The sequence below is a fragment of the Dermochelys coriacea genome, chromosome 1, assembly GCF_009764565.3.
Source record: "Dermochelys coriacea isolate rDerCor1 chromosome 1, rDerCor1.pri.v4, whole genome shotgun sequence".
Lineage (NCBI taxonomy): Eukaryota > Metazoa > Chordata > Testudines > Dermochelyidae > Dermochelys > Dermochelys coriacea.
Window position 1 is genome coordinate 261,541,647 of NC_050068.2, and position 12,718 is coordinate 261,554,364.

Genomic DNA, 12,718 nt, shown 5'->3' on the forward strand with positions numbered 1-12,718 from the left:
CCCTAGTTCAGTATTGCCAACACCAAGCTTTAAAACATCTTCAGTCAGATCCCAAATTGTCATGTGATTGGCTTTAAAATAATGAGACTTTTAAAAAATATTTCATTTTTGATTGCCTTCTGGATTTTGGATCTTTAGGGTCATGCTTTTAAGCTTTCCGCTGCATCAATGAGGGTTAGAAACTTACCTGTTTTTTTTTTTTAAATGAAAGCTGATATTCAAGGCCAGATTTAGGGGCAAGCGACCCAGGTGACCACCTGGGGTGCTGGGCTTCGGGGGCACCAGGCTTGGCATGCTGTTTTTGTTGTTAACAGCAAAAGGGAAAATAGAATGTTTGAATTAAATGTTTCACATATTCAGTATGTGGATTCATTTTTCACAAACATTCTAGAATGTTCTGGACCTTTGTAGAATCTCGTGGCAGCTTCCAGACTTTCTGAGAACTACATTTTCTGGGAACCTCCTAGAATGTTGTCAGCCATGCCCTTATGGGTATATAAGAGGCGGACTGTCACCCTTGAGTCAGTGAGATATAAAAGGGAAGTGAGGTGAGAGCCAGCTGCCATATTGTGAATGGTATTTTATTATGTAATTGTGAAAGTGTACTTGTGTTTTAAGATTTAAAGAATGTAAGTAGTGACTAATAAAGGACATATTTAATGAGACCCCAGATATACCTATCAAACTGATGCTCTGAAGCAACATAAAAAGTCACCCAGCCATTTTACGGCCTACTCCAAATGGATGGAGGTTGAGTCCTGGCTCAAGCTGAATAAATGCGTAGATACAGAAAACCAGCTCATTATTAATGTAGAAACACAGCACTGGAGGAATGTGTTAGAGTGTCTGATCTTAATTACCCTCTTCCTTGCAAATAATTTGGCTTTCTGGGGCTCATCGGATAAGTTGTGCACTGAACATAACAATAATTTCCTTGGTCTGGTAGAGCTTCTTGGGAAATATGACAGTGTCATTCATGAGCACCTAGTTCATAATGAAGCTATGGACCATTACTGCAGCAAAACAATTCAAAATGAATTGATTAACATGGCGAGGAAGGTGCTTGATAACATATTGATGCGGCTTGGCAAAGCAAAGTACTAAACCGTAATAATAGACTGCACTCCTGACATTAGTCACAGTGAAAGATATCATTTACAGTAAGATTGGTTGACAACAAAGATGTATCCAAGTAAAGGAACACTTTATCTGTTTACAGTCTGTGGACAACTCTACTGGATAAGGCCTAACAGAACTCTTTATGTTCTCATCTTTTGAATGAGAATTAAATAAAGCTTCAGGACTGCCATAGCCAAGGCTACAACAACAGTAGAGACATGAAAGGAAGAAACAGTGGCATCCAGGAAAGGATCCTTGCAATGAATCCAAAAGCTTTCTTTGTTCCTTGTAGCTGTCATTCCCTCAACCTGGTTGTGTCAGATGCAGTATCATCTTCTTCAGATTCAGTATCTCTTTTTGAAGTACTGCAAAGGATCTACGTTCTGTTTTCAGCATCAACTATTAGATGGAAGATCCTCACGGACAATGTTACAAATCTGACCGTGAAGCTGCTAAGTTACATGTGCTGGGAGAGCTGCACTGACAGTGTAAGACCAGTGAGGTACTAAGTGATTGAGGTTTACAACTCCCTAATGGAACAGGCACAGATAAGTAAAGCCGAAGCCGGAATCTGACATGAGGTGCAAAGCCTGGCAAACTTGATCACTGACTTTAAATTTCTGGTCTCAGTTGTGGTTTGGCACAATATCCTGTTCCAGGTAAACATTGTAGGCAAGGCATTACAAACTCAATGGATAGAAATCACAACCGCTAATACTTTGATGAGAAGCTGCCTTGATTTTGTTGTGGTCTACAGAGACACTGATGTGAAGATGTCATCACTGCTGCAAAAGAAATGGCAGAAAACTTAGCAGTTGAGCCTGTCTTCAAGGAAACTTGTACTCACTGGAAGAAGAGTCAATTTGTTACTAGGGCAGAGATGAGGTGATGGGAAGCTCGGAAGAAAAATTCAAGAGGGAGCTTTTTTGCTCCCTCATTGACACTGCTTGAGTGTCCATCACAGAAAAGTTTGGACAAATGAAGCACCACAAAAAGACCTCGGGGAGGGAGGGTTGTATGACCTAAATAAGCTGCCAGCAGACAGAAAAGACTGTTGAACAATTATATAGATCTTCACCAGACACTGACACATGGGATGGTTCGGACATCAATGATAAAGACCTCTATGTCAAATTGGACAACATCCGTCACATTTTGCCAAATGGGAAGCACTCTCCACTCCAAGTTCTGCAATTTATTCATGATGCAGAGCTGAAGGACACTTTTCCTAATATGTGGATAGCTTTAAGGATTCTGCTCACACTGCGGGTCACAGTCACGAGTGGTGAGCGCAGTTTTTCAAAGGTCAGGATCGTTAAAACATATCTTTGATTGACGATGGCTGACCAGAGACTGACATCACTTGCTATTTCATTGCTTGAAAATGCCATTGGCCAATCTCTGGATCTCTCTGATTCTGTGCTTCTGTTCGTGAGGGCAAAAGCGAGAAAAGTGACCTTTTGAACTAAAGGACAAGGGTTAATGTTCTAAGGCTATCACCTACTCTAACACTATTTAATACTGATCCACCCAGTGTTGATGCACTGTTCAATTTCTTGATGCTAGTACATTTCAATTATTCTTAAAATTAAAAAGTTTCTATAAGCTTAGAGGAAATACATTTGTTATTTGTTTGTATATGGCATGAATAAATACAGATTCACAGATTCTAGCTTGCAAATTTATTGTCTTATATGACATTGATAAATCATTCATCAAAGTCGTGAAATGGGCTACAAATGCAATAAAAATAAGGTATTCAAAAGTTTATCAAATTAAGGGGGTGGGGGGTTGCCAAAGACACTCCTCACCTGCAGTGCCATTTAGTCCAGGGCCAGGTGCTGATATTCCTACATAACCAAACAACTTCAAGATCTGGGGCTTTAAGAAAAACAACAAATAACATAAGACCCATGATAAAAATCACAAGAATTGGCACTGCTGCATGAACTTGCTAGGCTCCTGAGAGCCATACTCATGTCTGAGCAGTGTAAGCAAAGGCCTGGTATATTTACAATTTTTATGCCAGTTGAACTATATTGATTAGGGGTGAAATATTTCTGCCAAAATTGTTAAATTGGTTCTGTTATGCTAGAGAGTATTGGCAGTTACTAGCAAATTTGTAACTAGCGATTTCATTTAAGCTGATGGGCATACTAGCTGCTTTTCATTCTGTCTCAATGGAAGATGCAATTAAGCTCCTTTATGGAGTAGGTATAGCTGAAAAATTAGAAGTCACGGCCCAAAGCATTGGCCACCTGGAAGGCTTGAACAAGAACTAACTCAGGGAAAATAATAAGGGTTTCTCTGGGAACTGATGGAAAATGCAGGGGATAGGTGTAAAACCTAACTGTTCCCCATTGCCAGCTGGCACTCTGTTGTCATGATATGTACCCAAAAGCTTGCATGTAATATTTCATTGGAAATCTAATAACTACTGATCATTGAAATTCTTGCATGATGTATGCATGATAAACCCACAAAGGACTGTATAGATATGTGCAGCAAATATGTTCTTAAAATGTATTTGGCAAGCACTGCCTCAGCCAAACCTGCTCCAGAAAAAAAAAAAAAAAAGTGTGGCTCCACCTGCTTTAATGGATCTCCAATGTAAATTAGGCAAGGTGTGACCAAAGACAAAGAAAAGCACATTTACATGCAAGATAAACAAACCAACAGGAGAGCAAGTGGGGACAGATGAATATTTAACTATCTTGATGGGAGATGGAGACTGCACCCCCAGGAAGCCTTCCTCTCTCTTGAAGCAGAATCAATGAACTTTGGGAAGACAGCCTGGTGTCTACACCCCCGCAGGAAAGAGAAGCTTTGGCCGGGCTTACTTTTCAAAGAATACATTTCAAAGGTTTACTGGACTATCAAGAGAAAGGAGAGAGAATCCCATAGTTATCCATGACTGAGCAGATACAAGAGGCTAGAGCTCTTGCACATCTGAGAAAAGTGGACCCTTCAACCAAGAGTGTTGATGTCTATGGGAACTGAGTTTAGGTGAGAAACCTACTTAGGCAGGGATTGTAACTTGCTGAAGTTAAGTTTCAGTCTTAGAAGTGTATTTTTACTTTTGTTTGCTTGTAGCCATTTCTATCTTTACTCCTTATACTTGGTAGCACTAGGTATGACTTTTGTTTAATAAACTTGTTTTACTATAAACCAGTTCAATGCACTGATTGAAAGGAAGGATGCATTAAGCCCAGTTAAGCTAACAGGCTGCAGTGTATTGTGTTTTTAAAGGACCAACAAACTTAATAACTTCTGTGAATGTTCAGTGAAGGGAGCTAGGCAGTGCAGGGAGACATCTCTAGGGAACTTGGGAGATGGGGTTCACTGTTTGTTACCTGTTAGGCAAGGTTTAGACTAGCAGAGTCCTGAAGTTTGCTGGAAAGGCAGACAAGCTGGTGTTTCTGGGAGTTGACACAGCTTAGCTGTAGCAAAATTCTCATTTGCTGAGGCTGAAAGAGGGAACACAAAATTATTTACCTTTCCATAAGTGTTGCTCTTCAAACTGTCCATTCCATTGCACATGTCCATTCCATTGTAGGTATGTGTGGGGCAAGTTGTAGAATGGACAGGTGCAACACATCTTGAAGAACAATTATGGAAAGATAGGTAACCACTTTCGACAGGAATTTTGGATGAGATTCATGGGTGGCAGGTATAATAGGACAGGGGAGGCAGACCTGGTGTTGCTGCTGGACCCCTGGTTGTGGTGTCTGGGGGGGAAGTTTTTGCTTTATTATGCCCCATGCAGGTTCCAGAGTGGCTGAGGAGGCAGTATTTGCTATTCAGCTTCCTGGATTCATAAGTAATCTCCCTGGACTCCAGGGACGTTACTGATGGAACCAGGAAGCTGAGTAGCAAATACCACATCAGCAGCAGCCCCGGAACCTGCATGGGGCATATCAAAAGCTTCTTCAGGCAAGAGTGAGAGGCAACTGCATGTGAGGAGAGACAAGGGTTTTCCCAGGGCTGTTGCTGCAGCCAAAGCCTTTAGGAAGGAGAAGAGAGCAAGGGGTGTTGTTGCTTGGCGAAGTCTGCACTGTGGTGTATCCCTGCCTATCATATAGGCAGACCAGGGTTCAACTCCCTGACAGGGAGTGCAATGCCTTTTGAACGGGGAGAAAGAAATGCCTGGCCCAGCCAGCCTATTCCTCACCTCCTCCTTCTATTTTTAAAAAGGGCTCCAGAAGTGATTCTGGCAATTACAAGCTGGTAAGCCTGACTTCAGAACCAGGCAAACAGGTTGAAACTATCATAAAGAACAAAATTGTCAGACACATAGATGAACATAATTTGTTGGGGAAGAGTCAACATGGTTTTTGTAAAAGGAAATCATGCCTCACCATTCTACCAGAATTCTTTGAGGGGGTCAACAAGCATGTGGACAAGGGGGATCCAGTGGATATAGTGTATTTATATATAATGTATACCAAAGACTTTTAAGCAAAGTAAGCTGTCATGGGAAAGAGGGAAGGTCCTCTCATGGATTGGTAACTGGTTAAAAGATAGGAAACAAAGGATAGGTATAAATGGTCAGTTTTTAGAATGGAGAGAGGTAAATAGTGGTGTCCCCCAGGGGTCTGTACTGGGACCAGTCCTATTCAACATATTCATAAATGACCTGGAAAGAGGGATAAACATGAGGTGGCAAAATTTGCAGATTGCACAAAACTACCCAAGATAGTTAAGTCCCAGGCAGACTGCGAAGAGCTACAAAGGATCTCTCAGAACTGGGTGACTGGGCAACAAAATGGCAGATGAAATTCAATGTTGATAAATGCAAAGTAATGCACATTGGAAAACGTAATCCCAACTATACATATAAAATGATGGGGTTGAAGTTAGCTGCTACAACTCAGAAAAGAGATCTTAGAGGCACTGTGAATAGTTTTCTGAAAACATCCACGCAATGTGCAGCGACAGTCAAAAAAGAGAACAGAATGTTGAGAATCATTAAGGGATAGAAAATATCATATTGCCTCTATATAAATCCAGGGTACTCCCACAGCTTGAATACTGTGTGCAGATGTGGTCACCTCATCTCAAAAAAGATATATTGGAATTGGAAGAGGTTCACAAAAGGGCAACAAAAATGATTAGGGGTATGGAACGGCTGCCATGTGAAGAGAGATGAATAAAACTGTGACTTTTCAGCTTGGAAAAGAGAGGACTAAGGGGGGATATGATAGAGGTCTATAAAATCATGATTGATGTGGAGAAAGTAAATAAGGAAGTATTATTTATTCCTTCTCATAATACAAGAACTAGGGGTCACCAAATGAAATTAATAGGCAGCAGATTTAAATGAAAGGAAGTATTTTTTCACACAATGCACAGTCAACCTGTGGAACTCCTTGCCAGAGGAGGTTGTGAAGGCCAAGATTATAACAGGGTTCAAAAAATAACTAGATAAATTAATGGAGAATAGGTCCTTCAATGGCTGTTAGCCAGAATGGACAGGGATGGTGTCCCTATCCTTTGTTTGCCAGAAGCTGGGAATGGGCGACAGGGGATGGATCACTTGATGATTACCTGTTCTGTTTATTCCTCTGGGGCACCTGACACTGGCCACTGTTGGAAGACAGGATACTGGCCTAGATGGACCTTTGGTTTGACCCAGTATGGCTGTTCTTATATTCTAATGAAGGGTCTATGGGCCTGAGAAGCTGCCGCCCTCAAGAGGCACTTTGAAAGCCAAAGGGGCCTTGAGTGAGTTTGTGATGGCATGACTTCGAGGAGCGTGTGAATTAGGGAAGTGGAAGGGTAGAAAGAAAGGGTTGTGAGAGGAAAGTGAGGGAAAGGTCCCAGGCAGGTGTTGTTGGAGGAGCTGTGTAGCCCCCAAAGGCAGCCTGCTGAGAGGCTTTTCTCTGCAGCAGCTTGGGGTTTAGAGAGGGGAGGCACAGCTGTGGCTGACTCAGGGCACCTCCAGGTCAGGGGGTGGAGGCTGAGGGGCGGGGGGGGCGCTCAGGCCTCCGATCAGCGTGAGGCTCCTCTGGCCGAAGTGGGGGGGCGCTTGGGACTCCAGAAAGCAGGGGACTTGTGGCCCTGGCCACCGGGGCGGGACAAGGGGTCTCGGGACTCTGGCTGCAGGAGAAGCGAAAGAGGCAGAGCCAGGGGCTAGCCTCCCCTAAGGGGGGCTCCATCCGCCACCCATGGTCAGGTTGAAGGAAAATCTGGTCCCTAAAGAAAATTGTATAGGGAGGCTCCGATACTAAAGCTTGCATCTCCTGTACTCTCCTGGCTGAGGTTATAGCAACCAAGAAAGCCACCTTCATAGAGAGGCATAATACAGAACAAGTTACTAGTGGCTCAAACAGGGGGCACATCTGCTTTGCTAGAACTAAATTTAAACTTCACTGTGGAACTAGGCTGGGAACCTGTGGGTATAATCTGAGCAAACCCTTGAGAAATCTGATGGAGACAGGGTTTGAAAAAAGCTGATTTGTTATCCTTGGAAGGGTGAAAAGCTGGATAGCCGTCAAATGGACTCTGATGGAACTAAGAGCTAACCCTTGTTGTATGAAACAAAAGACAGTCTAAGATTTGGGAAATCGGAAATTGAGCTGGGGGAACACCTCTTTGTATGGCCCAACCAGATCTAGTAAGCTAAGTAGATTTAGTTGAAGGTTTCCTACTATTTAGCAGAACTTCCTGCATCCACTTAGAGCAAACTCGTTTCAAGGCTGTTGGCCATGAAGCATCCATGCTGTCAGGTGGAGGGCCTGGAGGTTGAAATGAAGGAGGCGGCTGTGGAATCACCTGGAAGATCACAGGACCACATCTCTCAGGAATAACAGTGGACATTGACCAATAGCGCGAGTAGAGTCAAAATGCAGTGTTGACAGGCCCATGCTTGGGCTATTAGAATGAGGTGAGCAGAATCTTCTTGACTTTGGACATGACTTTGGGCAAGAGAGGAACTGGAGGGAAGGCATACAGCAGTCCTTTAGACCGAGATAGGAGGAAAGCATCTGTCAGTGAAACCAGACTGTGACCTGCTCAGGAACAAAAAAGGTTGTATTTTTTATTTCTTCTTGTTGCAAACAGGCCCACTTGGGGAGTTCCCCACTGCTGGAAAAAGGACCTGGACACCTCTGGGCAAAGAGATCACTCATGATGACCTGCGAGCAACCTGCTCAGGCGGTCTCCCAGAGAGTTTTGAACTCCTGGAAGATAAGCAGCTCTCAGATTGACGGAACTGGTGATGCAGAAATTCCAAAGGAGGATCAACGCTTGGCATAACTTTAACAAATGCCTCCCTTTTACATAGAACATGGTTGCTGTGCTGTCTGTGAGCACCAATAAATTCTACCCCTTGATATATAGAAGGAATACCAGGCAAGCTAAATGGTCAGCCGGAAGCTCCATGATATTTAAGACTTAGGCCTTGTCTATACTACAGAGTTTTGTTGAAAAGAGGCAGCTTTTCCTCGACACAACAGTGGAGGTGTACACACTCCAATGGAACTTTTGGTGACAAAATAAAACCACCTCGACGAGAGGCATAGAGCTTTTTGCGGCAAAGTTATATTGACAAAGTATCAGTGTAGACACCGCGCTTGGTTTAGTCGCTGTAAATAGCCTCCAGGAGATGTCCCAAAATGCCCATCCTGACTGCTCTGGTCAGCAGTTAGAACTCCTCTGCCCTACAGCCAGGTAAACAGGCTGAAAAGCAGTATTGTGAATTGGTAGTGAGATCCATTGACCATGAATCTGAGAAACTTTCTGTGGCTCTGGTGAATCACCATGCGAAAATAAGTGTCCTTGAAGTTGAGAGCAGCATACCAATCCCTGGGATCTAAGGAAGGGAAAATAGATGCTAGAGTGACCATCCAGAATTTTGTTTTCTTTAGGAACTTGTTTAGCTGTCTTAGATCTAAAATAGGCTTTAAAATCCCCCACCCCCTGCCTTCCCTGCCACATACTTTTGCCTTTGGGATTAGGAAGAAATAGGAATAAAATCCCTTCCCTCTGAATGACATGGAAACTTCCTGTGTGGCTCTCACGAGGAGGAGAGACTGGACCTCCTGAAGTAGCATGGTCTTGTGAGAGTGGTCCCTGAAGAGGGATGTAGAAGGGAATTGGGAAGGGAGGATAGAAATAAATTACAGAGTGTATCCCCATTCCACTGTGCTAAAGACCCATTGATCCATGATGACGCGGGTCCAAGCACTTAGGAAGTGGTTGGCAAAAATTGTGGTGTGGAAAGATGGTACTCTGGTCAGTCCTAGACTGCTCACAATGATTGTTTAGAGGATCCAGTTTGTCTAGTTGCAGAAGAGGTGGGAGGAGAAGAAGGCTGCCTCTTGCAACTTCTGCTCCTCTCTTTGGACGGGTCCTGGCTTTGTGGCAAGAAGGGCTGAAACCCTTGGGACTGCCATGGATGGAACAGCTTTCTTTTTGCCACCCGTGTATAAATCCCCAGGGACTTAAGGGTCACCCTTGAATCCTTAAGGCTCTGAAGCCTCTTCTGTGTCTTATCAGAAAGGAGCTAGTGGCCTTCAAACGGGAGGTCTTGAATGGTTTGTTGCACCTCCGGGGGAAGACCTGACACCTGCAGCCAAGATGAACACCATATAGTCATGGCAGAAGCCATAGCTCAAGCCATAGAGTCTGCCGCATCTGGGCTCACTTGCTATGCTGTTTTTGCAACTAATTTGCCATTCTCCACCACAGCAGTGAACTCCTGCTTTGCCTCATCAGGAAGCTTGACTTTGAACTTCAGGATATAATCCCACAGGCTGAAGTCTTATCGACTCAGCAGAGCCTGCTGGTTTGTGATCCTAAGCTGTAAACCTTCTGTGGAATAAAGCTTCCTGCCAAATAGGTGTATCTTTTTTTATTCTTTTCCTTTCAGGTTAGAGGCCTGGTGTCCCTGCCTCTCTTTTTCATTTGCAGCAGTGACTACTAGGGAGCCTAGAGGAGGGTGGTTATAGACATGCTCAAATCCTTGTGAAGGGACATAATGTCTTCTCTCCACCCTTTTAGCAATGGGAGGAAGGGAAGGTTTGCCATAAACCCTTGACAGATTCCTGGATAGCCTCATTAACAGGGAGAGCTACCCTAGAAGATCCTGCTGAGGCTAAAATGTCAATGACCTTACCTGCACCTCTTCTGGTTAGATAGCCAGAGCTGCAGCCACCCTCCTCAACAAGTCTTCATGAGCTTTGAAATCATCAGGAGGGGGAGAAGTAGGTACTGCCTCATCAGGCGATGAAGAAGAAGAGGCAAAGGGTTATTGAGGAGCTCCCTCCTCCAATTCCTCCACAGGTGAATCCTCAGTATGCTGTTCCCCCTGCACGGTACTGGTCCCTGTACTGGGGGAGGGAAGACAGTGACATTGCTGCAGATGATCCTGGTGCCTAGTCAATGTATAAGGGCAGGAAGGGAGCGTAGAGGCTTTAGAATGTGGAGGGAAGCCCCACGGCCCCAAAAGGGCCATTGATATGGAGATGGGATCCAGTTATGTGCAGGCCATTGGTCCTTACAGTGCTGAGGATGTGGCTGGTACCACCGTGGTCTGGTGCCCCACTGGGGCTACTGGGCATTCAGATCAAGACACATATGATCCGACCTTGGGATCTGATGTGGAGTCTGTTTCTCAGACCATAGTGGAGCTGACCTTATTGGTACTGGGGAGATTGGATCCGAGTTTGGAGATGGTGGTTCTGGCGAGCTCATCACTGGCTTCCCTCTAGGTGGAACCCTACGGAGAGGAGCATAGGTGGTAGACCTAGGGGAACTGTCACACCCCTGTCTTGAAGTGGTTTCTGTCATATAGAGGGTTTACAGTTTGGTTCAATGGCTCTCAGCATCCCCATTATACAAATAGTTCCAGCACCCCTGGAAAGGAGCCACAACAGTAGAAGCCACCGAATGGTGCTCTGGGACTAGAGCTGGGACCATGGGGACATGCACTTCCAATTCCATTACTGGTTGAGATTCCTGAACAGCAGGGGAAGCTGGCACTGACAGATTAAGCAACTCTCTGGCTGCCTCAAAAGTTTCAGGTGTAGACAGCACCAGAAAGAGCTCCTGAGTCTGCAATACCAAAAGGTACACACTGGTCCTTCAGGGATTGGTATCAATGGACCCTTCCTGAACTCCCAAGTCAGCAGTCCCCACTGGTTTATGGACTGTGTCTCGGAGTGCCTCTTCTTTGAGTGCACTTCTGAGACATCGCCTCTGCTTGGTGCCTTCACTGTAGACTTCAAAGCTCCGGTACTGAGTCTATGGGAGACTTAATGTTGTCTTGTCTTAGGTACTGGCAATGAGGATCTGCCTCTGGATTCAATCAGAACAGGAGGAGCACTCCTAGATGATTTGGACATGCTCAGTACCCATTCCGAGCAGGTTCCTATGGCAGGTAAAGCACAGACACCATAAGCAGGTACTTGAGTCTGCCAGCCCTGTCCTTTTTCGATCAGAGTTTGAACCCCCTGTAAATGTCACATTTGTCACTCACATATGCCTCTCCCAAACAATTAAGGCGGCTGGAGTGTTGGTTGCTCACTGGCATAGATTTGTTACATGAGCGACAGGCCTTGAAGCCAGGAAAACGATGTATTAGTCTGGTACCAAGACTGGTATCCAGCCGCTAACTGATAGCGCCGCTCTAGAAAATTACTATCCTTAACTTATTCTTATATCTAAATAGTACAACACATTACACTAGACTGAAAAGTAACTCTGTGGGTACATGATACACTGAAAGAGGGAAGACTTGCAGATACAAAGATTGGAGCTCCAACAAAGCAAGGAACTGAGGTGATCTGGGGCAGCACAGCCCTTTATATCTCTAGCAGTTGTATGAGGCACCAGAGGACACTGACACTGCCCCAACAGGTACCGCTCAGGAAAAAATCTGCAACAACTGTGCATGAGGTATGCACATACCTACAGTGTAATGGACATGTGCAATCACTCGATGAAGAACTCACAGTTCTGGGAACCCCAGCAGATTGTCACAATGGGTCATTGATTGAATTTTAGCCATATGAATGAGAAGTATAAAACAACCAGAAAGTCAGGATCATATAGCAAGAGAAGCATTGGTAATGTAGTCCTAAGAGGAAGCCAGGAGAGAGAGAGCTTATTTTGGACAGAATGCTGGCTGGAAAAGCAGGCTTGGAAATTGTGAGCAAGGAAACTGCCTACTGTGGTTTGATCTTACTGTGTTGAGGGAAACAAGATTTTGTGAACATTCTTATAGAACTGTGTCAACATTAGGGATGGGGATAGGGGGCTGTACCACTTGAACTGTACTGTTATAGATTGAGCAGTACAACCTTTGTGTATAGATAATGCCTGAATAGCCTTCCCTGCTGACTGCTGATGGTAGAATCTTGGGGTTAACTAAGCGGGGAAAGATGATTTGGCCAAGTTGGAGCAGTACACATTAGGGCACGTCACTGTTGAATACACCTTGCTGTTACAGGCAAGGGTTGTTAGGGGAACAAGTTAGGACACCCATAGATTACAGTTGGGTATTTCCATCTTGAAACTGAACATTCTTGTATGAAAAATTTAGTACTTATTGACAACCTAATGCATGGACAACTGGAGGATGAGCTTAAACTAGATT